The sequence below is a fragment of the Carettochelys insculpta genome, chromosome 6, assembly GCF_033958435.1.
Source record: "Carettochelys insculpta isolate YL-2023 chromosome 6, ASM3395843v1, whole genome shotgun sequence".
NCBI classification, from domain to species: domain Eukaryota; kingdom Metazoa; phylum Chordata; order Testudines; family Carettochelyidae; genus Carettochelys; species Carettochelys insculpta.
In genome coordinates this window covers 82,549,663-82,572,204 of record NC_134142.1, presented here as the reverse complement: position 1 = coordinate 82,572,204, position 22,542 = coordinate 82,549,663, and the positions used below count along the sequence as shown (strand labels likewise).

The following is a 22,542-nucleotide window of genomic DNA, read 5'->3' as shown; positions in this document are numbered from 1 at the left end:
TCTACGGTCACCGTGGGCAGCAGCCCTTAGCCCAGGGCTTCTGGCTGCTGCTGCTGCAGCAGGGGATTCATGCTGCATGCACAGGGTCTGCAATTTGTTGTCGGCTCTGCGTATCTTGTGCTGTTTAGTGCAAGTGTGTCTGGGAGGGGCCCTTTAAGGGAGCGGCTGGCTGTTGAGTCTGCCCTGTGACCCTGTCTGCAGCTGTGCCTGGCACCCTTATTTCGATGTGTGCTACTGTGGCATGTAGACGTTCCCTCGCAGCGCCTATTTCGATGTGGTGCTGCGCAACGTCGATGTTGAACATCAACGTTGCCAGCCCTGGAGGACGTGTAGACGTTATTCATCGAAATAGCCTATTTCGATGTCGCCACATCGAAATAGGCTACTTCGATGTAGGCTTCACGTGTAGACGTAGCCCCTGAGTGAGAAGTCCTGTGGCACTTTATAGACTAACAGATATTTTGGAGCATAAGCTTTCGTGGACAAAGACCCGCTTCGTCACATGCATGGGGGGGCATTCCAGAGGGGTATTTGAAATGTGGGGTCCCAGGAAAAGGGGGGGCCAGAGCTGACAAGGTCTATTCAGTCAAGATGGAAATGGCCCATTATCAGTAGTATGTATCAAAAGAGGAAAAAACAAGTCAGATCAGACAGGGGGATGCGGCCCATCCACATTAGATTCTGACAATGGGCCACATCCCCCTGTCTGATCTGATTTGTTTTTTCCTCTTTTGATACATACTACTGATAATGGGACATTTCCATCTTGAGTGAATAGACCTTGTCAGCTCTGGCCCTCCCTTTTCCTGGGACCCCACTCTTTAAATAACCCTCTGAACGCACCGCCCCCGACTCATGCATCTGATGAAGCAGGTCTTTGCCCATGGAAGCTTATGCTCCAAAATATCTGTCTATAAGGTGCTGCAGGACTTCTTGTTGTTCTCAAAAATACAGACTAACATGGCTACCTCTCTGATACTTGCCCTACCAGATGCACAGTAGGGACTTGCACCCGGCTGTCCTAACTCCAAGGTGAATGCCCTAACCACTGAGCAATAGGATACCATCACCCCTTCCCCCTGCATCTGGGTTTTGTGCAGGGTCCAGTTTGGTAGATGTGCTCCCACAGTATGTGTATACTGCAAATGAGAGTGAGCCTCCGAGCCTGGGTAGATAAACTAACACTAGAACACCTGGAGCTAGCACACTAAACATAGCAATGTGGTCACTGTGGCTCTGACAGAGAGTTGGGCTAGCCACCCAAGCTCAGACCCAAGATTATGTAGGATTGAGAGCCCAAGCTGCCAGTCAACCTTCAACATCCATACTGCTCTTTTGAGCATGCTAAAATACATCAGTGCAAGCAGTTTCTTCATTTTGGCACGTTACCAAAAGGCAGTAGTAAATACAGGTTATGAGGAGGACTGAGACAAATCTGTATGTTTCTCCTCCAGGGACTACTGGCTGTCTAAGCTGCATACCAGAAGGGTGCTCACTACCAGCCTGGGTAGCTCCACACCAGCAAGACTTCCAGGGGGCAGCAGCTGAACTGTTCTCTAGAGTTGGGGACCACCAGTAAGAGCAGAGTCAGGCAAGAAGCCCTGGCTTGTACCATTAAAGAAATCCCATGCCATAAAATTAGCAACATTACATGTGTCCAGTATGAGAGGTGACGGCATGGAAGGAGCTGATATGATGGTTTGGAGAGATATTGATGTTTTGTGCTTACAGGAAACAGGATAGATTGACAGCACAGCATAGGAGTTGGGCAAACTCTTCTGATCTAACTGGAGTCAGGGCAGTAGCAGAGTTGAAGACGATGCTGATCAAACTTGTTAGATTAAGTGACAGGCTGGTGGCCATCTGAGTGCAAATTAAAGGATGTGCTCTGTTTGGAATATCAGTATATGCACCTCAGCAAGGACATACCAAAGAAAAGGGGAATTTCTGAATCAGGGGTGCTGGCAGGTATAGCAGCATCAGAAGCCACAGGTGCTGTTCTTGGTGCTGGGTGACAGGAATGAATATGCAGGCAAAAAAAAGAATGGGGCTATGAAATATATTTTGGAAATTTCACCCTCGGCACTGTGACCGAGGAAGAAAAAGTGTTACTAGACATGTGTCTTGCCCACCAATGGGTGATAGCCAATACATGATTCCAGAAGCTCAATACCAGCAGAGCTAGACAGGATCAGTATCTGGAAACAGATTTAACACCAGCTGAAGAGGAGTGGAACCACTTCAAAGGAACATGGATGATGGGGACAGAAGAGTTTGGTGGAGAAAGTGAATTAAATGGGAATGAGCGTGGACCAACAAAGTTCAGGTAGCAATCTGAAACAAAAGAAAATGGTGTGTAAAAGAAGTTAATCTCTGGAGACCAAATGAGAGCAAATATAAAGAAGCAAAGCAAGTGGCCAAGTGAGCAGTGAAAAAGGCCAAAGACAGTGTTCTAGGCAGACTGCATACCACGCTTGTCTGCTACCCAGCTCTGGCAAAAAGATCTATAGCATTGCAACAATGAGATGCAAAGAAGAATGGTATTGCACCATCATTTGTAAAGATGAGCAGGGAAGTCCCCTAGTAACATATGAACAATGAAAGAGAGGTAGAAACAATATTTTGAGTCTTTTAAATGAGGCAGTGATGGAATCCCTTGGATAGAAACTGGACTGTATAGGATGTCAGGGCTCATTTAAGTATCCAGCCCTGACTATCTCACATGAAGCTATGCCAGTGACAAGCAACAAAAACCCATGCAGGCCAATGACCATTCAGTCATCAACATGTGGATCCACACACAGAACTAAAATTGCCTGAATGTTCTCTGAGCCATGCATGAATCATCCAGGGAGAGGCACCAGCCAGTCACCCTAGCCCCCAGCCTTGGCTCCCAGAAATGTACCAACTTACACTGCCCCAGATTCCCTTGGACAGTACCAACTCATTAATAAGTTCACCACTTCTTCAAAGGGAAATGGGCATGCACTACTTGAGTGGTTCTCAATTGAGGTACCCTTGGGGTGGGGGGTCCACTGAGGTCTTCCACGGGTACAAAAACTCATCTAGATATTTGCCTAGTTTTGCAATGGCTAAAAAAATCCCCACATACTAGTAAAGTCACTACAATCTAAAAGTTAATTCAGACAATGACTTGTTTCTATGGCTTCATATACCTTATGCTGAAATGTAAGTACAATATTTCTATTCTAATTCATTTATTTGATAATAAGTCAGCAAGTTTTCAGTAATAGTCTCCTGTGATATTTTTGCATGTTTTTATAAGTAGTTTTTAAGTGAGGTGTAACTTGATGGTATGCAAAACAGTAATCTGTAAAGTTTCAATGGTACCTGTTTCAACACTTCAGATTATCATCGGACCATGTTTCTCAACCAGTGGTATGCGTACCCTTCAGGGTATGTGAGAGAAGTCTGGGAGTACTTTTTTTTTAAAAAAAAGGGTTACTTTATTTAAAAAAGGCTGAGATTCCCCCAATCACTTCAACAAAAACACATTAGGTAAAAATGTAAAACAAATGTATCAACTAAAGATAGATTTTAAGTAGTTATAAGTAGCAGCATAGAGATTAGAGCTGGTTACCCAAGAAGTAAAAATAGAAATGCAGGCTAAATTCTGTCTTTCACAGACTAAAGCAGTCTCTCATGATGTTACAGGCAGCTAACTGTTCCTCAAAACACAAGTCATGCTCCCATTCGGTCTGGGATCATTCTCCCTAGTTCAAAGTCTTTGTGTTCCACACAATATTCCAGGTTTGTGATTGGGGGCGGAAGGGGGGGCTGGGGAAAGAGGCCAAGTGAGGATGTCACTGTCCCTGTTTTTACACTTTTTTCCAGCTGCTAGAACTTGCTGCGACATGATATTCAGACAGGCCTCATGGGTCATTCAGTTGCCATTATGTACATGGCCTCTCCAAAATTGCCTTTCAGAGAGTGCATTCTTCTTGATGGTACATACAAGCCAACAGGATATTAAGGTTCAATGGATCAAGAGTTTTTTAAAATGATACCTCATAGAGCATAGTTTGTACAAAACATATCACAATCATATATAACAGTGGTGAGCATAGAGGTTACAGAGTAATACTAAGAGCTACAGAGTGTCACAGAGCAAAGCCCTTTTGGCAGAGCTCCCAGTGTGTGAACCTAACGTGGTTGCTAAGTCTGACTTCAGGGAGGAACAGGTGAGAAATTCAGTCCAGATAATGAATCATGGGCTATGTCTACACTAGGACACTACGTCGAAGTAGCCTATTTAGAAGTAAGAATATTAAAATAGGCTACTTTGATGATTATCATCTACATGTCCTCCAGGGCTGGCAACGTCGAAGTAGCGCTGAGGAATGTTGAAAGGACCCGCCCGGAAGGAAATGCGGAGCGTCCACACACACAAGCCTCCTCTTTTGAAATAAGGGGCCAGGAAAGCCCATGGACCGGCTCACAGAGCAGACTAGCCCTTCCGGGGCAGCTGCAAGCCGCTCCCTTAAAGGGCCCCTCCCAGACACACTCGGCCTGCACCGCACGAGCAGCCCTGCATTGGTGATACCAGCCTCACAGACCTCAAGCCCACAGACATGGACGTCCAGCAGCAGCTGGAAACCCTACAAGCCGCCTCCCACAGAGCAGGCGCCCTTCTAGATGATGCCTGGGCAGTCGTCCAGCAGCTTCTGGAATGGGAGCCCTCCCCAGGAGCACCAGGAGACGCCCCCGACCATTGGGCCCTCCTCCCTCCGCCGCCGGGTGCCCTGCCGACTCTGGCGCTACCCCGCCAGCACCGAGTGGTGGGAGCACCTGGTTATGGGGGAATGGAATGATGACCAGTGGCCGCAGAACTTCCACATGAGCCAGCAGAACTTCATGGAGCACTGCCAGTGGCCCACCCCCACACTCAGGCACCATGACACCCAGATGCGGCGCGCCCTCACCATCAAGAAGAGGGTCGCAATAGCTGTCTGGAAGCTGGCCATTCCAGACAGCTACCGCTCCGTGGGACAGCAGTTTGGAGTGGGAAAGGCCACAGTTGGGGCTGTCCTCATGGAGGTAAGGAGGCCTGGGGCTGAATCCCCTGGGGAGGGGGGTCTGGGAAGGGGGGCCTGGGGAGGGGGGCGGAGGAGGGGGGCCTGGGTGGGGAAGGGGTCACACTCTGCAAACCCTCACAGGCACCCATGTTCCCTCCCCACAGGTGGTGCATGCACTCAGTGCCCTGCTGCTGAAGAGGGTCGTCCGAGTTGGGGACCAGGACCATCGAGGGATTTGCCGCCATGGGATTCCCCAACTGCTTTGGAGCCCTTGATGGGACCCACATCCCCATCCGCACCCCAGACCACAGTGGTGGCTGCTACATCAACAGGAAGGGCTGCCACTCTGTGGTCCTGCAGGCCATGGTCAACAGCCATGGCTGCTTCCAGGACATCTACGTGGGCTGGCCTGGCTCTACCCACGATGCCCGCATTTTCCAGAATTCGGGACTATGCCACCGACTGCAGGCAGGGACCTACATCCCCCAGAGGGAGATCCCTCTGGAGGATACCACCACCGTACCCCCTCTGCCTTGTGGGGGATGTGGCATACCCCCGCCAGCCCTGTCTTATGCGGCCCTATACAGGCCACCTCTCTGATAGCCAGGAGCGCTACAACGCCCGACTCAACCATTCCCGACAAGTGGTCAAGCGAGCCTTCGGGCGCGTGAAAGGCCGCTGGCGTTGCCTCCTGGAACACCCCCAGGTTGTGGGGGCCTGCTGCACACTCCAGAACCTGGTGGAAAGCAAGGGGGAGGCCTTCATGCAGGGCTAGGCACAGGAGGCCGCAACAGCCTACCCCCAGCCAGCCGCCACCCCAAGCCGCCAGGCCCACCAGGACGGGGTCTGGGTCCGGAAGGACCTAAGGGAGTACTTTGACCAGGGGCCCCAGTGAACAACCCCCCCCGGTCATCCCTACACCCCGCCCCAGCACCCACACCCCACCCTCACCAAAAGCACATGGGACACAGATTTTTGGAAAAATAAAACTATCATTATTTACAGGAACAAAAAAGTCGCCTCTTTTCGGCATATAATATAAGCAAATAAAACAGATTAAATGAAAATAAAAACTATATACAAGTGGGGACATCTCTAATAAACTATGTACGGGGAGGGGTCAACTATAAATAACTATATACAGGGTAGGGACAACTATGTAAAGGGGGGAGACATGGACAGGCCACACATCAGCTCATCATTCTGGGGCGGGGTGGAAGGGCGCGAGCCCCGCCGCATTTGACTGGCTGGTCCCCCTCTCAGCCGGGGTCCCCGGCGAGGCCGGCTGGGGGCCAGGAGGACGGGGAGGTATGGTCGAGCTGTCCTTGGCCCCGGGTGGCTCCTGCCCTGAGGAGCTGGTGGGTGGGGCGGCAGGCGGGACATCAGCAGGCAGGGCAGCAGGCGGGACATCAGCAGGTGGGGTGGCAGGGAGGGCAGCACGGAGGACATCGGGGGGGGCAGACGGGCCACCAGCTCCTCAAAGGTGTTGGCCACCCAGTTGAAGGTGGCCATAAACTCCCACCAGGCCTTCCAGTGCCAGGCTGCCTCCCGCTCCTCGAATTGCAGCCTCCGCTCCATGAGGTCTGCCTGGCGCCAGAGGGCCGCAGCCACCTTGGGGTCATATGTGGTGCGGCGGTGGCCCCGGCGGTGGTGGGCACATCCCGGGGCAGGCAGTGACCCCAGGTGTTGGTGTTCTGGTGGTCTCGGAGGGCTGTCTGGGACCACGCATGGTGCAGCTGCAGAAATAGGGGGAAAGGGGGAAGGGAGGCTGTGAGTACCCAGCCTTGACCCGTGGCCCACCCCCCATCCCCCCCCAGGACCTGTGTCGTCCCCCCGCATCCATCCCCTATTGGTGCGTGCAGTGATCCTGTGGGTGGCCCCTTCCAGTGGTCCGCCCCTCTCCCCTCCCACCGGGGGTGGGGCACGGCACTGTCCATGGGTGGAGGTGCTGCTAGGCACTGGTGGCTGTGGCACCATCCCTGTGCCATGGTGTGCCCGGGCCATGGTAGGGTGGGGATGTGTGGGGCCCCCGGTCAAGTGGTGCCCCCGCCCCATGCTCAGGGGGTCTGTGCCCTGTGGGGTACGTACCTGATGGTGCACTGCCAGGATCGGGAGATGCCCATCTAGCGGACACCCGGCTGGAGCTGTGGGATGGGATGTCCAGCACGAGCTCCCACTGCTCGCTGGACCACTTGGTGTCTGGGGTGGAGGGTCCCAGCTCTAGCCCTGGCGGCGGGGGCAGGGCTGGCCTCTGGACCTGTCCCTGGCTCCGAGACTGGCTGGGGCTCATTGGCCGTGGTGTCAAGGATGCCTGGGGGGAAGGAGGTGCCCCGGGGGCCCATGATAGCCCTGAGCTCCCGGTAATAGCGGCAAGTGGCGGGGGCAGCCCCAGATCGGCTGGCCGAGTCCCGGGCCCGGGCGTAACCCTGCCGCAGCTCCTTGACCTTACTCCTGACATGGTCAGGAGTGAGAGCAGGGTGACCCCGGGCAGCCAGGCCCTCAGCCAGCTGGGCAAATGCCTCTGCGTTCTGCTGCTTCCTCCCCATGATGTGCAGCACCTTCTCCTCACCCCAGAGCCCCAGCAGGTCACGGAGCTCAGGGTCAGTCCAGGAGGGGCCCCGCTTCCTACCCCGCTGGCTGGAGGCCTGGGATCCCTGGGATGGCCCGGAGGGGGAGCTCTGGGGGTGCTCAGGAGGCTGGCTGGCTGCCATGGTGTCCCTCTGGGCTGTGCAGGGACACCTCGTGGCACGGCTGCTGCGTGCATGCTGTCAGCTTCCTGCCAAGGGGTTTCCAGGTCCTTGCAGCTTTAAGAACCGCTGGGCGCAGAGATCATAGAGCCCCACAGGGGCTGGCCAGCACGTCTCAACCCCTCAGCTGATTGCCGCCATGGTGGACCCTGCTATTTCGAAGTAGCGGGACGCGGATCATCTACACACACCCTACTTCAACGTTCAATGTCGAAGTAGGGTGCTATTCCCATCTTCTGATGGGAATAATGATTTTGACATCTCGCCACTTAACGTCGATTTGAACGTTGAAATAGTACACAGCACGTGTAGACGCGACACATGCTATTTCGACGTTGTGCCGGCTACTTCAAAGTAGCCGGCTAGTGTAGACGCAGCCGTGCAAAGGCAGCAGGACCTGACAATGTAATGGTGGATCTGGTGAAATCCTGAGGCAAAGAGGCATCAAAGGGATACCACAAAAGAATTCCCAAAGATTGGTGCAAGAATTTCTTGGCCTTGTTATGTAAGAAGGAAATTATCCAGGAAAACAGAAATTATCAGGAGATAACGTTACTGCTACATTTGATGAACATACTGGAATGCATCTTGGATGCTAACATTAGGAAAATGGTGAGTCTCCCTTGAACCAGGGAAGGCTTTAGGGAAGGGTGAGATACCACAGATGCCATACTTGTAACTTGCACGTGATTGAGAAGCAGCTAGATAGCCAACAGGATAGTTTATGGGCTTTTATAAAGTGAACAGGAGGTTGTTAACACTGATACTAACAAAATATGGAGTTAGTAACAGAGAGATAGCTGTCGGAACAGAAAGATAGCCATGCTAGTCTGTACACTATCAAAACAAAAAAGCAGTCCAGTAGCACTTTAAAGACTAACAAAATCATGTATTAGGTGATGAGCTTTCGTGGGACAGACCTGCTTCTCCAGACGATAGCCATACCAGAACAGACTCATTATTTAACACACAGAGAACCAAAAATTGTTATCAAGGTAGACAAATCAGAAAAAGTGTAATCAAGGTGGGCAAATCAGAAGAGCAGAGAGATGGTATTGTTTTGTTAGTCTTTAAAGTACTACTGGACTGCCTTTTTGTTTTGATGAAATATGGAGTTGTCTAAGAATCTAATGAACGCACCAGCTAGATCACCTAAAACAATGAATCAAGTATTATTTTTGGAATGTCAACCTCCTTTGATGTGAAAGATTGCACCATGTGTAGGCACTCAGTCCACAGCTGTTTATCATGTTGATGGCAATCACTTGTTGCCAAGTATAATCATCTTACATGGGAGTTGTGGATCCTCAGGTGGCTGATAAGGCCTAACCTTGAACTACGAGTTCTATTGCAGTGAAGACAGATGTTTCCAGGTCCAGCAGGAGGCCATTGACCATGACTGGAATCCAGTTTCTCCTTCCTCCCGTGCCTCTTGTCCCCCTCAGCTTGTCAGCAGGCAAGTTCAAAATGAACTATATCAACAAGAAGAATCCAATGGGGAAAGGTAAGAACCTGCCATGAAAGAAGACACAGAGAAAATAGTAAGCCAGTGGTATGACCAGCTAAGCAGGCATGAGATGAAAATGAGCATAACTAAGACTGAGGTCATGTAGGTCAACAGAGCAGCCACAGGGAAATTGGACACAGAGATTAATGGCGCACAACTGAACCAGAATGACCAGTTCAATTGCCTTGATTGACAGATGGTGAGCTTTTAATGTGAAGAATAAAAAAAATAGGGTGGAGTTATATGCTGAGTATTGTGTATGACAAGCACATGTCACTGATACCGATAGTCCAACAGCCCCCAGTGCTGCGTAATTCAAAAGCCTGAGGGACAAAGAGATGGCAGATTCAGTGCCTACTGGTGTTCAAGACAAGATGTTTTCAAACAAAAAAAAGTTATACAAAGAGATAGCTTTAGAAAAGAAAGCACAAGGATGGTAGTCCAAGTCCGTGATGTGGCTGATGAAATGCAGGCAATATGACTTCACTGGTTTGGAAATATGCAAAGGAAGGATGAAGATAGTGAAGACAGTATCACAGGAGAAGCTGATAGGTGATAGGAAAGAAACTCCAAGAAAATCAGACAAAACAATATATGCACAAAAGATGATGGTAAGCAGGTGAACCTTAATACCACCAGCAGCAGAGGAAGATGGCAGATGCTTGCACATGGACCTGACACCAGCTAGTGAGATAAGGGGAAGAAGAAAGTTTGAGCCAATCTACTGCGGTCTGAATACTCGGTTAGGAGGGTCACTTCCAGCTGCAGTGCACATAAAGCTATGATGACTTTTGTGTTTCCTACTTCATCCAGTCACACAGTGGGATAATACATAATTCATAAATCCCACCAGCCCTAAGTATGAGTAGGCATCTAGCTGTGCCAGCTGTCAGGACTGAAGTATCTCTACCCCAGGCCCACTGATGGGGATGAGGGGAGCAGCGAGGCCGAGACAAGGCGGAAGTTGCTCCAGGCCCAGCATTGCAAAGGGGCCCAGAGCACTAGCAGTTGCCGCTGCTGAAGCAGCAATAGTGGCAGCAGCTGGCACTCCTAACCTCTTTGGAACACTACAGCTGTGTCTACACGTGCACGCTACTTCGAAGTAGCGGCACTAACTTCGAAATAGCGCCCGTCGCGGCTACACGCGTCGGGCGCTATTTTGAAGTTAACTTCGACATTAGGCGGTGAGACGTCGAAGTCGCTAACCTCATGAGGGGATCAGAATAGCGCCCTACTTCGACGTTCAACGTCGAAGTAGGGACCGTGTAGACGATCCGCGTCCCGCAACGTCGAAATTGCTGGGTCCTCCATGGCGGCCATCAGCTGGGGGGTTGAGAGATGCTCTCTCTCCAGCTCCTGCGGGGCTCTATGGTCACCGTGGGCAGCAGCCCTTAGCCCAGGGCTTCTGGCTGCTTCTGCGGCAGCTGGGGATCCATGCTGCAGGCACAGGGTCTGCAACCAGTTGTCAGCTCTGTGTATCTTGTGTTGTTTAGTGCAACTGTGTCTGGGAGGGGCCCTTTAAGGGAGCGGCTTGCTGTTGAGTCCTCCCTGTGACCCTGTCTGCAGCTGTGCCTGGCACCCTTATTTCGATGTGTGCTACTTTGGCGTGTAGACGTACCCTCGCAGCACCCATTTCGATGTGGTGCCGCGCAACGTCGAAGTTGAACATTGACGTTGCCAGCCCTGGAGGACGTGTAGATGTTATTCATCGAAATAGCCTATTTCGATGTTGCTACATCGAAATAAGCTATTTCGATGTTGGCTTCACGTGTAGACGTAGCCTACAGCAGCACTGTACCGCTGCTCCGAGCATGGCTCTGAGGGAGTGGTGGAGGTGGCCCAGGGTTGACTGCCCTAAGCCTGGTCCCTTCCACCTTTGGCCATGCCTCAAAGCCAGCCCCCTGCTCCCATCTTGCCCCCAGCCTGTGGTGGTTGTTGGCCCTTCTGCTCTACTCACACCCAGTGGCAGAAATATAGGCACCTAGGAGATATAATGAGTGGAAAGTTAAACACCCATGGAGTGTAATAGATTAGGAAACAGCTAAGCCTCAGTTTTGCGAATCTAAATTTTGGGTTTAGGCATCTAAAGTAGCAATTATGTGCCTAAATCCCCCTTCTGAATTGCACACTATGGCTGTGTCTACACGTGCCCCAAACTTCGAAATGGCCATGCAAATTCCCATGAGCTCATGGGAATAAGGGGACTTCGAAGAAGGTGGCATCCTTTCGAAAAGGAGCCCCGTCTGGATGCGCCGCGCGGCGGCAAGGCTCGTCAATTTCGAAGCGCCGCTGCCGCCCGCATGCTAATGAAGCGCTGAATATGCATTTCAGCGCTTCATTAGTAAACTTCGAAATGGCCATTTGCATGGCCATTTCGAAGTTTGGGGCACTTGTAGACACAGCCTGGCTACGTCTACACGTGAAGCCTACATCGAAGTAGCCTATTTCGATGTGGCGACATCGAAATAGGCTATTTCGATGAATAACGTCTGCACGTCCTCCAGGGCTGGCAACATCTATGTTCAACATCGACGTTGCGCAGCACCACATCGAAATAGGCGCTGCGAGGGAACGTCTACATGCCACAGTAGCACACATCAAAATAAGGGTGCCAGGCACAGCTGCAGACAGGGTCACAGGGCGGACTCAACAGCCAGCCGCTCCCTTAAAGGGCCCCTCCCAGACACACTTGCACTAAACAGCACAAGATCCACAGAGCCGACAACGAGTTGCAGACCCTGTGCATGCAGCATGAATCCCCCGCTGCAGCAGCAGCAGCAGCAGCCAGAAGCCCTGGGCTAAGGGCTGCTGCACACAGTGACCACACAGCCCCGGACGGGCTGGAGAGACAGCATCTCTCAACCCCCCAGCTGATGGCTGCCATGGAGGACCCCACAATTTCGACGTTGCGGGATGCGGATCGTCTACACGGTCCCTACTTCGACGTTGAACGTCGAAGTAGGGCGCTATTCCGATCCCCTCATGAGGTTAGCGACTTCGACGTCTTGCTGCCTAACGTTGAAGTTAACTTCGAAATAGCGCCCGACGCGTGTAGCCGCGACGGGTGCCATTTCGAAGTTAGTGCCGCTACTTTGAAGTAGCGTGCACGTGTAGACACAGCCCCTATGCGTGCAAATGTATGCATAAGAGGGTCATTGAAGATGTGTGTTTGCCCTTCTAATTCCAGTAAATAGCTCTCATCTCATGATAAAATTACATCACTTTGAGTGACTGTCAGGTCTATCAGACTTTCTCTGTCCCTGCTGGAGAAGTTGGCTGTCGCAGAGACCCATACGTTTTTCCTGTGTGAATGCTGTGCGTGCATTAGCATAGTCCTGTTTGAAGAGGACCATATTAACACAGATCATTTTGTCTAACCTCTACACCCACTCCTGTAAAAGACCACTAAGCTCTGAGTTACTAATATCAACAAATCTTGGTTTAAAGACTTAAAGTTGCAGGCAATCCACATTTGACACTAATTGAGACCTGCAAGTGAACTGTGCCCCCCAATATTGAAGAAGGCAAAAAACCATAGGGTCTCAGCCAATATGAAGCAGGACAAAAGTCCTTCCCATATCCAAACTTGGTAATCAGTTATACCCTGAACATGTGAGCACAATCCAGCAGGCAGGACTGGGAAACAATTCTGTGGTAACTGAGAGCCCTTCCTATCTAGTCTCCCCTCACCAGCCATTGGAGATACTTGCTGCTAGCTTGTGCAGATCAAGACAATTCCATGCCATTCTAGGCAGTCTCATCATATCATCCTCTTCATAAACTTACCAAACTCAGCCTTAGAGCACATTACGGTTTTTCAACCCCGCTGCTCCCAGTAGAAGACTATTTCAGAACCTCACTCCTCTGACAGTTAGAAACTTGCATTTAGTTTCAAGCCTAAACTTGTTGATGGCCCATTTGCATCCATATGTTTTTTGCATCCACATTGGTGCTTGACTTAAATATCTTCTGACCCTGCTGTTTATCCCTCACATATTCATACAGTGCAACCCTATCTCCCCTCAGCCTTCTTTGGGCTAAGCCAAGCAAGCCATACTCTTTGAATCTCCTTTCGTCAGGTAGGGTTTCCATTCTTCACATCATCCTAGTAGTCTTTCTCTGCACCTGTAGAGACAAGTCACCTCAGTAAATTAATGGAACTATTTGCTTGAATAAAGAAAGATTTGGCTCACTTAGCTAAGCCATATTTATTTATGGAAAAGTTATCTTTTGGCATAAATGGACAAAACTGTATTTAAGCTAATGTAGCTGCACCTGTTTGTCCTAGCAGAGAATTCTGCCAGTATTCTTATAACCTTTCTTCAGCAATCATTCCTTGCAGGCCCATTAATTATTTTTCTTGCTCTTCTCACGGATCAAAACAAAATAATTTTGACTTTATTTTTGATGTTGGAGGTTCCAGAACACACTGTAGTCTAGGCAATAGTGTCCTAAGTGCTGTATCGTCCTTACCTTTTCTAGTGATTTAAAAAAAAAAATCCCACAATTTCTACCCTCAGTTCAGCTCCTTTACTGTCAGCAACAATAGGAGCTATAACTATATAAAGGGATATGCTGTGTTTTTATTCTCTCTTGACTTGACCTGTACGCTGTGGGTATTAAACAAATAAAGAATGGGCCTACTGCCTCTCAGAGGTTTGCATTTTTCATGCAATATTTGTGTAAGTCCTTCAGCTTCCCCTTAATCCTGCTAGCTCTTTTGCTGTTCTTTATCTTTTCCGTGGAAGACTCAGGTCACTCTGAATATTTCTGCTTTGTTCCCACCCCACCCCTTTTCTAGTTCTAATAGAGGTTGTTCTACTGTTTTGTTTTGAAACTTTGGCATCTTTGACCCAGTGTACATTGATGCAAGATTCCTTTTATTTTTCCTTGGCCCGTGACTCTCATTATAGGTGCACATTTGCAGCTCTCCCCCTTCCCCACCATCTCCGTCGCTAGCATTGAACTCTGGGCACAGAAGGGTTGCTGCTAACCATGGAACTAATCAGAGCACTTCTGTTCCTCAGGCTGCAACTTATAATGGAGGGGCAATGGGACTGAGGAGTGGATTCCCTGTGGCTCGCCCATGGGAAGGAAAAGAGGGTTGTCACTCTAGATGCAAGGAATGGCTGGAGAAGGGACAGTTGCTAACACAGTGTAAGTATCTTTAGGCAAATATACCTTAGGGCTTGTTTCCGTTGTCCCACAGTTTGTATCGTGTGGGTGTAAATTGCAGAGCACAACAAAGTCCTGTGCTGTACCTCTCTTGTGTGGACACCACTAGAGTAACTAAAAAGAAGAGGTCAGGTCATAAGGGTTCCTTCTGGCCTTCAGTCTGTGAATGGGAAGTAAGACAAGCAAAAATAGTCCATAATCTGTTAATACCTGAAGGATGTAAACAGCAGAGGTGAGGTATGGTTTGTGGTATTGTACTAATAACCTTCTATCACTGAAACTAATGGGATGAAATTAAGAGGCATATAAAGAAAAGATGATGAGATTGTGTAATTGCCTCCCATTGGAAGAGGCGAAAGCCACAGGAGTTGAATCATTATGTTCCAGATGAGACAAAGCACTTATAAATATATAGTAGGAACAACCCTGGGACCGACGCACAATGAACTGAGAGCGGTTTTGTCTCATATTTGACTGTTAGGACATGTTGGCTACGTCTACACGTGAAGCCTACATCGAAGTAGCCTATTTCGATGTGGCGACATCGAAATAGGCTATTTCGATGAATAACGTCTACACGTCCTCCAGGGCTGGCAACGTCGATGTTCAACATCGACGTTGCGCAGCACCACATCAAAATAGGCACTGCGAGGGAACGTCTACACGCCACAGTAGCACTCATCGAAATAAGGGTGCCAGGCACAGCTGCAGACAGGGTCACAGGGCGGACTCAACAGCTAGCCGCTCCCTTAAAGGGCCCCTCCCAGACACACTTGCACTAAACAGCACAAGATCCACAGAGCCGACAACGAGTTGCAGACCCTGTGCATGCAGCATGAATCCCCCGCTGCAGCAGCAGCAGCAGCAGCAGCCAGAAGCCCTGGGCTAAGGGCTGCTGCCCACGGTGACCATAGAGCCCTGCAGGGGCTGGAGAGACAGCGTCTCTCAACCCACCAGCTGATGGCTGCCATGGAGGACCCCACAATTTCGACGTTGCGGGACGCGGATCGTCTACACGGTCCCTACTTCGACATTGAACGTCGAAGTAGGGCGCTATTCCGATCCCCTCATGAGGTTAGCGACTTCGACGTCTCGCCGCCTAACGTCGAAGTTAACTTCGAAATAGCGCCCAACGCGTGTAGCCACGACGGGCGCTATTTCGAAGTTAGTGCCGCTACTTCGAAGTAGCGTGCACGTGTAGACGCAGCTGTTGAGACTCTGGTAGGGTCAAGCCAAGCCTTTTACTACTCCTCACCACCTGTTTGAAAAATCTGTTTATCTTTGAGTAGATGCAGACACCAAGATAAACAAAACAGCACAAATAGCAGCACTTGAGTATTTGCAGCTCAATATACAGTTCAGGGTGCTTCACGGCTAGGACCAAGAAGGGCACAGATGTGGGTGTAAGCCTGTGTTCCTTCTCTCAGTATGATATCACTACAGAAAGACATCTGTGCTCTGCCCTTACGCAAGTTCAAGTAGCCCCAGGAGTAGGATGACCATCCATCCCATTTTGGCCGGGACAGCCCCATATTTCAGGCACGAGGAAGGCCTCCTGATTTATTTTAACAAAGGAGCTAATTGCCCCGTATTTGCACAGGAGAGCAGCTGCCACCCTGTTCCCAGCTCCCTGTGGCTTGGGGAAGCCAGGAGCTGGACCGAAACAGCTGTTGCTCAGCTCTCCACAGCTTGAGGAAGCCTAGAGCCAGAAGGTGTGTCTGTCCTCTGGCTCCCCAAAGCTCAGGCTCTGAGCTCCCTTGAGCTGTGGGTAGCTAGGAGCCAGACTGGCGTGACTGCGCCTGTCTGCCAGCTCCCCACTCCTTGGGGAGCCAGAAGGAGCACCAGAGCAGCTGTCACCCCTTTTCCAGCTCCCCATGCCTCAGGGGAGATGGGAGGTGTACTGGCATGGGGAGGTCACCACCAGGGGCCGCAGCCCCGTTCCCAGAGCCCCAAGGCATGAGGCAGCTGAGAGCTGCAGCTGACCCCTGCAACCAGGGACCACCGCCCCTCAACAGGGCAGTAGCCCCCACAAGGCAGCCGCTACCTGAGTAGGGTGACATCCACCCCCTGTTTAGCCAGGGCAATCCCCTATTTTAGGCACCAGAAAGACATCATCCCCTTCATCCCCGCACCAGCCTAGGGTGTCCCATATTTAGGCTAGGGAAATATGATCACCCTACCCATGAGTGTTCTGATTTCAAAAGTGTAACAGGAGGTTTTATTATCGGGACATGGGGGGTCTCATATAAGACATATAATCCAAGCCTTTTAGAATGCCCAGTGAAGCACAGATGTACCCACCTGTGGAGTTCAAATCCAACTCCATCTTCATATCCAATCAAACCCCTCAATTTTCAAGGTTTAGGTTTTGTTGGGATTTGGGGGATAAAGATAGGGGAGCAGCTCCAAAGTTTGGTTCCAGAAAATTTGGTTCTGGCTGTCACTGGCACACAGGACTTCTTTCATGCAGTGGCTAAGTAGTAAACTGAAATGGGAAGATAATAGGTTATGAAGATGTCAGTGATTCATTCTAAGAGCAAATGGAGGAGCCATACAAAAGTAGGAATTAAAACTTTTCTTGGGCAATAGAGCTAAGCGTGGAAATGGGAATTTCCTATCCTATGATCATATATGTTGCCAGCAAGAGCACTGGTGTTCGCCATATGCTCTGGTGATTGGGTGCAGGCTGCAATTTCTTGGCTTGTATTAGGACATGGAGCAGGTGTAGCATCTAAATCCAAAAAGCCTCAGCCTTTTTAAAAGGGCCTTTGGGGCACGTTACAAAGCAGCAAGTGTGTGTGGTGCATTATGTGCACTGGAGGGAACACTGAATGTCATGAACCCATGGATTAGATCACTGATGGAATTTGTGTCACCACTTCCACCAGCATGGGCCCCAAGCCAAGCTGCAGACAGATAAGGAATGGAAGCCTGAAAGGCTGGGTGGCAAAGCACGTGGTAGAATTTATCCTCTGGCGTGAGTCCTGTCTGAGAATTTGTCACATCATTGGCAGACTCGTGTCTGCGTGTGCATCAAAATATTAAGAAGGCGGGGAAAAGAGTGCAGAATAGGAGGGCAGCACATCGGAAGTCGTCAGTTGTGTGGGGAGAGGAGCAGGGGAATCATTGGAGATAGGACCGGGTGCAAAGTGAAGCAGGGGACCAAGGAGGAGAAGTACAGGGCAAGAAAGTTGGGCAAAAGGTTCAGCAGGATAGAGCATTAGGAATGGGGCAAAAAAGGAAGGAGGATGAGAAAAGGGCAGATAAAAGAGACAGCTTTAAGCTGAATTTCAGCAGATCACCATACCAGGCCCCATATCAATTATGAGTACATCTGTCTGAGGCTTAAAAAAGAGCTGTCGACACTCATAATGGATTTATGTACAAATTTTGGAACTGCATTCAAGCAGGCCTCAGATAGGTCTATACTAGACATAGCAGACAACCACTGATACACAAATTTACCTACACCAATTGCGTAGCTAAAATCAACTTATCAGTGACTGACTGAAAGGGCTGTCCTCATAGACGGTCAATGGGAACATTTAATTGTTACCACTCGCAAGAAGTTCTGAGGTCGACGTTGACCCCAGAAACCATCATTTTGTGCATGCATGAAACAAAATCACAGAAGTTCGATCCTGAGCGATTCAATTTTCCGCAGTAATGTGGAAACAGGCGATGACTGGAATATTTTCGATCAAATTCTGATAATAATTACTGTAGTGTGAATCAGGAATAACTGCTCTGAAGAAGGGGGAGCTGCATAAGAATGGCACTGGTACAAATGAGATTAAAAGGTCTGACCTTTCGTGTTCAATAGTTCCTATAGGAATCCTGCTGGAGCAGATCTTTGATCCAAATTAAATGGATCCAGGCTGTAAGATTAGGTGTACACACACCCTCTTTCAGCATGCTCTTTCCTTCTCTCATTTTGGTGGTATTGCCTTGGGACTGTGAATTACTCTGCCTGCATTCAGTAGATAGCTTTCCCCTTGTATGTAGCTACTGCAGGCAAATATTACCGAATGAGTTCATCCCATTTTTAGTATTGGTACAATGTTCAGTGAAACTGATATGCAAATATCAAGTTTATGATTAACTGCTTTAAAATTCCAGGGAACTCCACGTACTACTTATTTGCTTGTATAATGACATTAAAACAGTACACCCTTTACTACACTAACTGGTCCAAAGGACAGATTAAGTCATAAAGTAATATGCAGGATGTAGTAACCCATCTCACGTAGCTCTAAACACGCCTTTCATCTCCTCTAACTGTGGGCACCATAATAGCAACTCCCCAGTCACAAAAGTGAGACTCATACATGATCCACTGTGAGGCCAGTGTTGCAATACTGAATCAGGATCTTACATTAGTCTCAAAGAAACCCCACACCTGAGACCCAAACTGCAACAATAGCTGTTTCTACTAGCCTAAGGAGCAGAGACCCTTCCTAAAGAGGACACACTTATCAGAGCTTGACCATGGCTACGTCTACACGTGCCCCAAACTTCAAAATGGCCACGCAAATGGCCATTTCGAAGTTTACTAATGAAGCGCTGAAATGCATATTCAGCGCTTCATCAGCATGCGGGCGGCAGCAGCGGTTCGAAATTGATGCGCCTTGCCGCCGCGCGGCGCGTCCAGACGGGGCTCCTTTTCGAAAGGGCCCCGCCTACTTCGAAGTCCCCTTATTCCCATGAGCTCACGGGAATAAGGGGACTTCGAAGAAGGTGGCGTGCTTTCGAAAAGGAGCCCCGTCTGGACGCGCCGCGCGGCGGCAAGGCGCATCAATTTCGAACCGCTGCTGCCGCCCGCATGCTAATGAAGCGCTGAATATGCATTTCAGCGCTTCATTAGTAAACTTCGAAATGGCCATTTGCGTGGCCATTTCAAAGTTTGGGGCACGTGTAGACACAGCCCATATGTCCCCATATGGTCCCATTTTTAAAGCCATCTCTACTTCTTTGGCAGCAATGGGCATTTGTCCCATTTGTTCTTGCTGACTTGATCAGTTGGCATGAGCAACCAGGACAAATGCCCACTTCTGTCACAAAAGTGAGGTGTGGTGTGCAGGTACATGAGGCGGATGGCAAACAGCTATGCCAGCCCTGTCCTTCAGTCCCAGTAGCTGATCGAAACAAAAAGCAGTCAAGTAGCACTTTAAAGACTAGCAAAATGGTTTATTAGGTGAGCTTTCGTGGGACAGACCCACTTCTTCAGACCATAGCCAGACCAGAATAGACTCAGTATTTAAGACACAGAGAACCAAAAACAGTAAGCAAGGAGAACAAATCAGAAAAAAATAATCAAGGTGAGCAAATCAGAGAGGGGAGGGGTGGGGGGGAAGGTCAAGAATTAGATTGAGCCAAGTATGCAGATAAGCCCCTATACAGCAGCGAAGGGTCCTGTGGCACCTTATAGACTAACAGAAAAGTTTTGAGCATGAGCTTTCGTGAGCACAGACTCACTTCATCAGATGCATCTGATGAAGTGAGTCTGTGCTCACGAAAGCTCATGCTCAAAACTTTTCTGTTAGTCTATAAGGTGCCACAGGACCCTTCGTTGCTGTTACAGATCCAGACTAACACGGCTACCCCTCTGATACTCAAGCCCCTATAGTGACTCAGAAAGTTCCCATCACAAGCTCCGTAGTGGGGACAGCCAGTGGGTGCTGCCCCCTATTGGCTGGCCACATCCCCGGCCTTCTGGCCTGTGTGTGCTCTGTTTTCCTTTTGAGAAACATGGTCACCCTAGACAAAGGCTCAGAATCAGGAGATCTGAATTATTTTTATGGCTTTGCCACAGAGTTTTGCTCTGACCAATGTATTACACCAGGATCAGTGTATTCATCCCATAGGTCAGAACTAGATACACACAGTCTAGATTTAAATGTCTCTATTGATGGGGACTTCCATTGTTTCTCTCGGGAGACCATTCCACAGCCTAATGATATCCCATTCACTGCCAGGATGTTTAAAACCTCGTAATCAGCTTCAGCCTTACCTGTCTCAGTTTCATTGTCGCTCTTGATTAGACACCTCATTTTTCTTCGTTCCTGGTATTTGTAATTGGTTCATTACCATTTATTCACTATCTAAAGTCATATCTCCCTGGTGATGACACCACCCAGCATCTGTTGATGTGGATAAATATTGAAGTTTATCTTCCAATAGGGAGCGAATTTCTGATCGCATAGAAACACCTTATTTCCAGTCAACTGTGCCTAATGACCAAATAAAGAACAACTAAAGAAAAAGTCTCATACTAGAGTGATGTTGATACACAAGGGCTGCAGCTCGCTTTCGAAAGGTGATCTTCCGGAAGGCATCTTTCAAAAAGATCAGGTTTCGAAAGAGCATGCCTCCACCCAAAAGCAGATCATGCTAGTGGTGAATGCTTGCTGCTCTCTCCCCAATATTGTGGAGAGCAAGCATGACCAATTTGTGCAGGGGTGAGCCACTGAGGCTGTGGCTGCATATGAGCAGCCAGCCCATGCCCCGTGCCGTCAGTGACAGGGTGCCCCAATGACCCTCCAGCAGGCACCCTCCACCCTGACCCCCCCCCACACACATTCCCCACCACTGCCCACACATGCACGCCCCTCACCACTGCTCCCACCAAACATCCTTCCCCCTCCCCCACCTATCACATGGGACACAGGGGTGTTTGTAAATAAACTTGTTAACTTTCAAAAAGAACTGTACTTAAACAACACCACCAACCCATAGAGGCTAGATACACAGCGGTCTGCTCCCGGATGGCCATAGTGTGTGAGGCGGCCTCCTCCTCCTCCTCCCTGTGGTGACAGCAGCATGGCCTCCTGGCACAGGCCTGACCAGGTGGCCAGGGTTGTGATGGCCCAGCCCCCTCAGCACTTGGTGGGGGCTCCTCTGGCCCTGGACAGGGCTCACCCGGCCCTCAGACAGTGGTGCTGTGGAAACAGAAGGGGAGAGGGGGCAACCCATCAGCCCCAAGATCTGGCCCCAGGGGCCATGCCCTCCACCCCCTGTGGCCAGCCCCCCTGACGGCCTTTGGGGACCCTGAGCACTTGGGGGTACCCGCACGGGTGGGCCACACACCAGATAAGGTCCGTCCTTACCCCTGGGCTTGTGGGTTGTGGTTCTGTCCACGGTAGTCAGTGCTGAGTGTCATGCATGGGCCACTCCATGACCCTGGGGCCGCGGCCAGCCGGGATGCATTGGACCGGGGCTCATTGCCGTGTGGCTGGCCCACTGTCGGATGTGCTGGGTGGCCCCTCCCCTGGCCCAGGGTGTCCAAATCTCCAGTTACTTACCTGAGGGTAACATGTCTTTGAAAGCCCCTTCTTCCTATTTGGTTTTTGGAAGAAGGGCCTTTCAAAGACTGCGGGGTCCTTTCGAAAGGCCCCCATCTACACGAGCAGCACACGATTCGAAAGCGGCACTTTCGAATCACTGCAGATGCCATTATGCTAATGAGGTGTTGCATATCCCTGGAAGCACCTCATTAGCATATCCCAAAGTGTCTCATTAGCATCCCCCTTTCAAAAGGCAGGGGCTAATGTAGACATAGCCTTTGTGTGTAGGTGCTCCACAGGATCTTTCGAATGGGGTCCTCCTTTTGAAAACTATTTCAAAAGAAGTTGCTAATGTAGACATGGACAATCAGAATTCTTTCCAAGAGTATTTCTTGGATTTTTCTACAAGTTCTTGGTTTGAAGATTTTCCTACCTTCAGAAACGCAGTGGCTGTTAGATCAGCTTAGCCATGTAGTTTACACTGATGGATTTATCATTCATTGGCTGTGTCTACACGTGCCCCAAACTTCGAAATGGCCATGCAAATGGCCATTTCGAAGTTTACTAATGAAGCGCTGAAATGCATATTCAGCGCTTCATTAGCATGCGGGCGGCAGCGGCGCTTCGAAATTGACGAGCCTTGCCGCTGCGCGGCGCGTCCATACGGGGATCCTTTTCGAAAGGGCCCCGCCTACTTCGAAGTCCCCTTATTCCCATGAGCTCATGGGAATAAGGGGACTTCGAAGAAGGTGGCGTCCTTTCGAAAAGGAGCCCCGTCTGGACGCGCCGCGCGG

At 49.9% G+C, this 22,542-nt stretch overlaps 1 protein-coding gene and 1 long non-coding RNA gene across 2 annotated transcripts in view; both read right to left on the bottom strand.

The window, feature by feature from the left end:
* EHF (ETS homologous factor) overlaps nucleotides 1-22,542 on the bottom strand; it is an 80,460-nt gene that overhangs the window by 40,877 nt on the left and 17,041 nt on the right. The gene's annotated exons all lie outside the window — the stretch shown is intronic.
* On the bottom strand, nucleotides 12,748-20,678 carry LOC142014622 (uncharacterized). Its single transcript, XR_012646000.1, has 4 exons — nucleotides 20,476-20,678; nucleotides 16,767-16,950; nucleotides 14,472-14,625; nucleotides 12,748-13,415 (listed from the first exon to the last, which is right to left on the bottom strand). It is a non-coding gene; the product is annotated as an uncharacterized LOC142014622 (long non-coding RNA).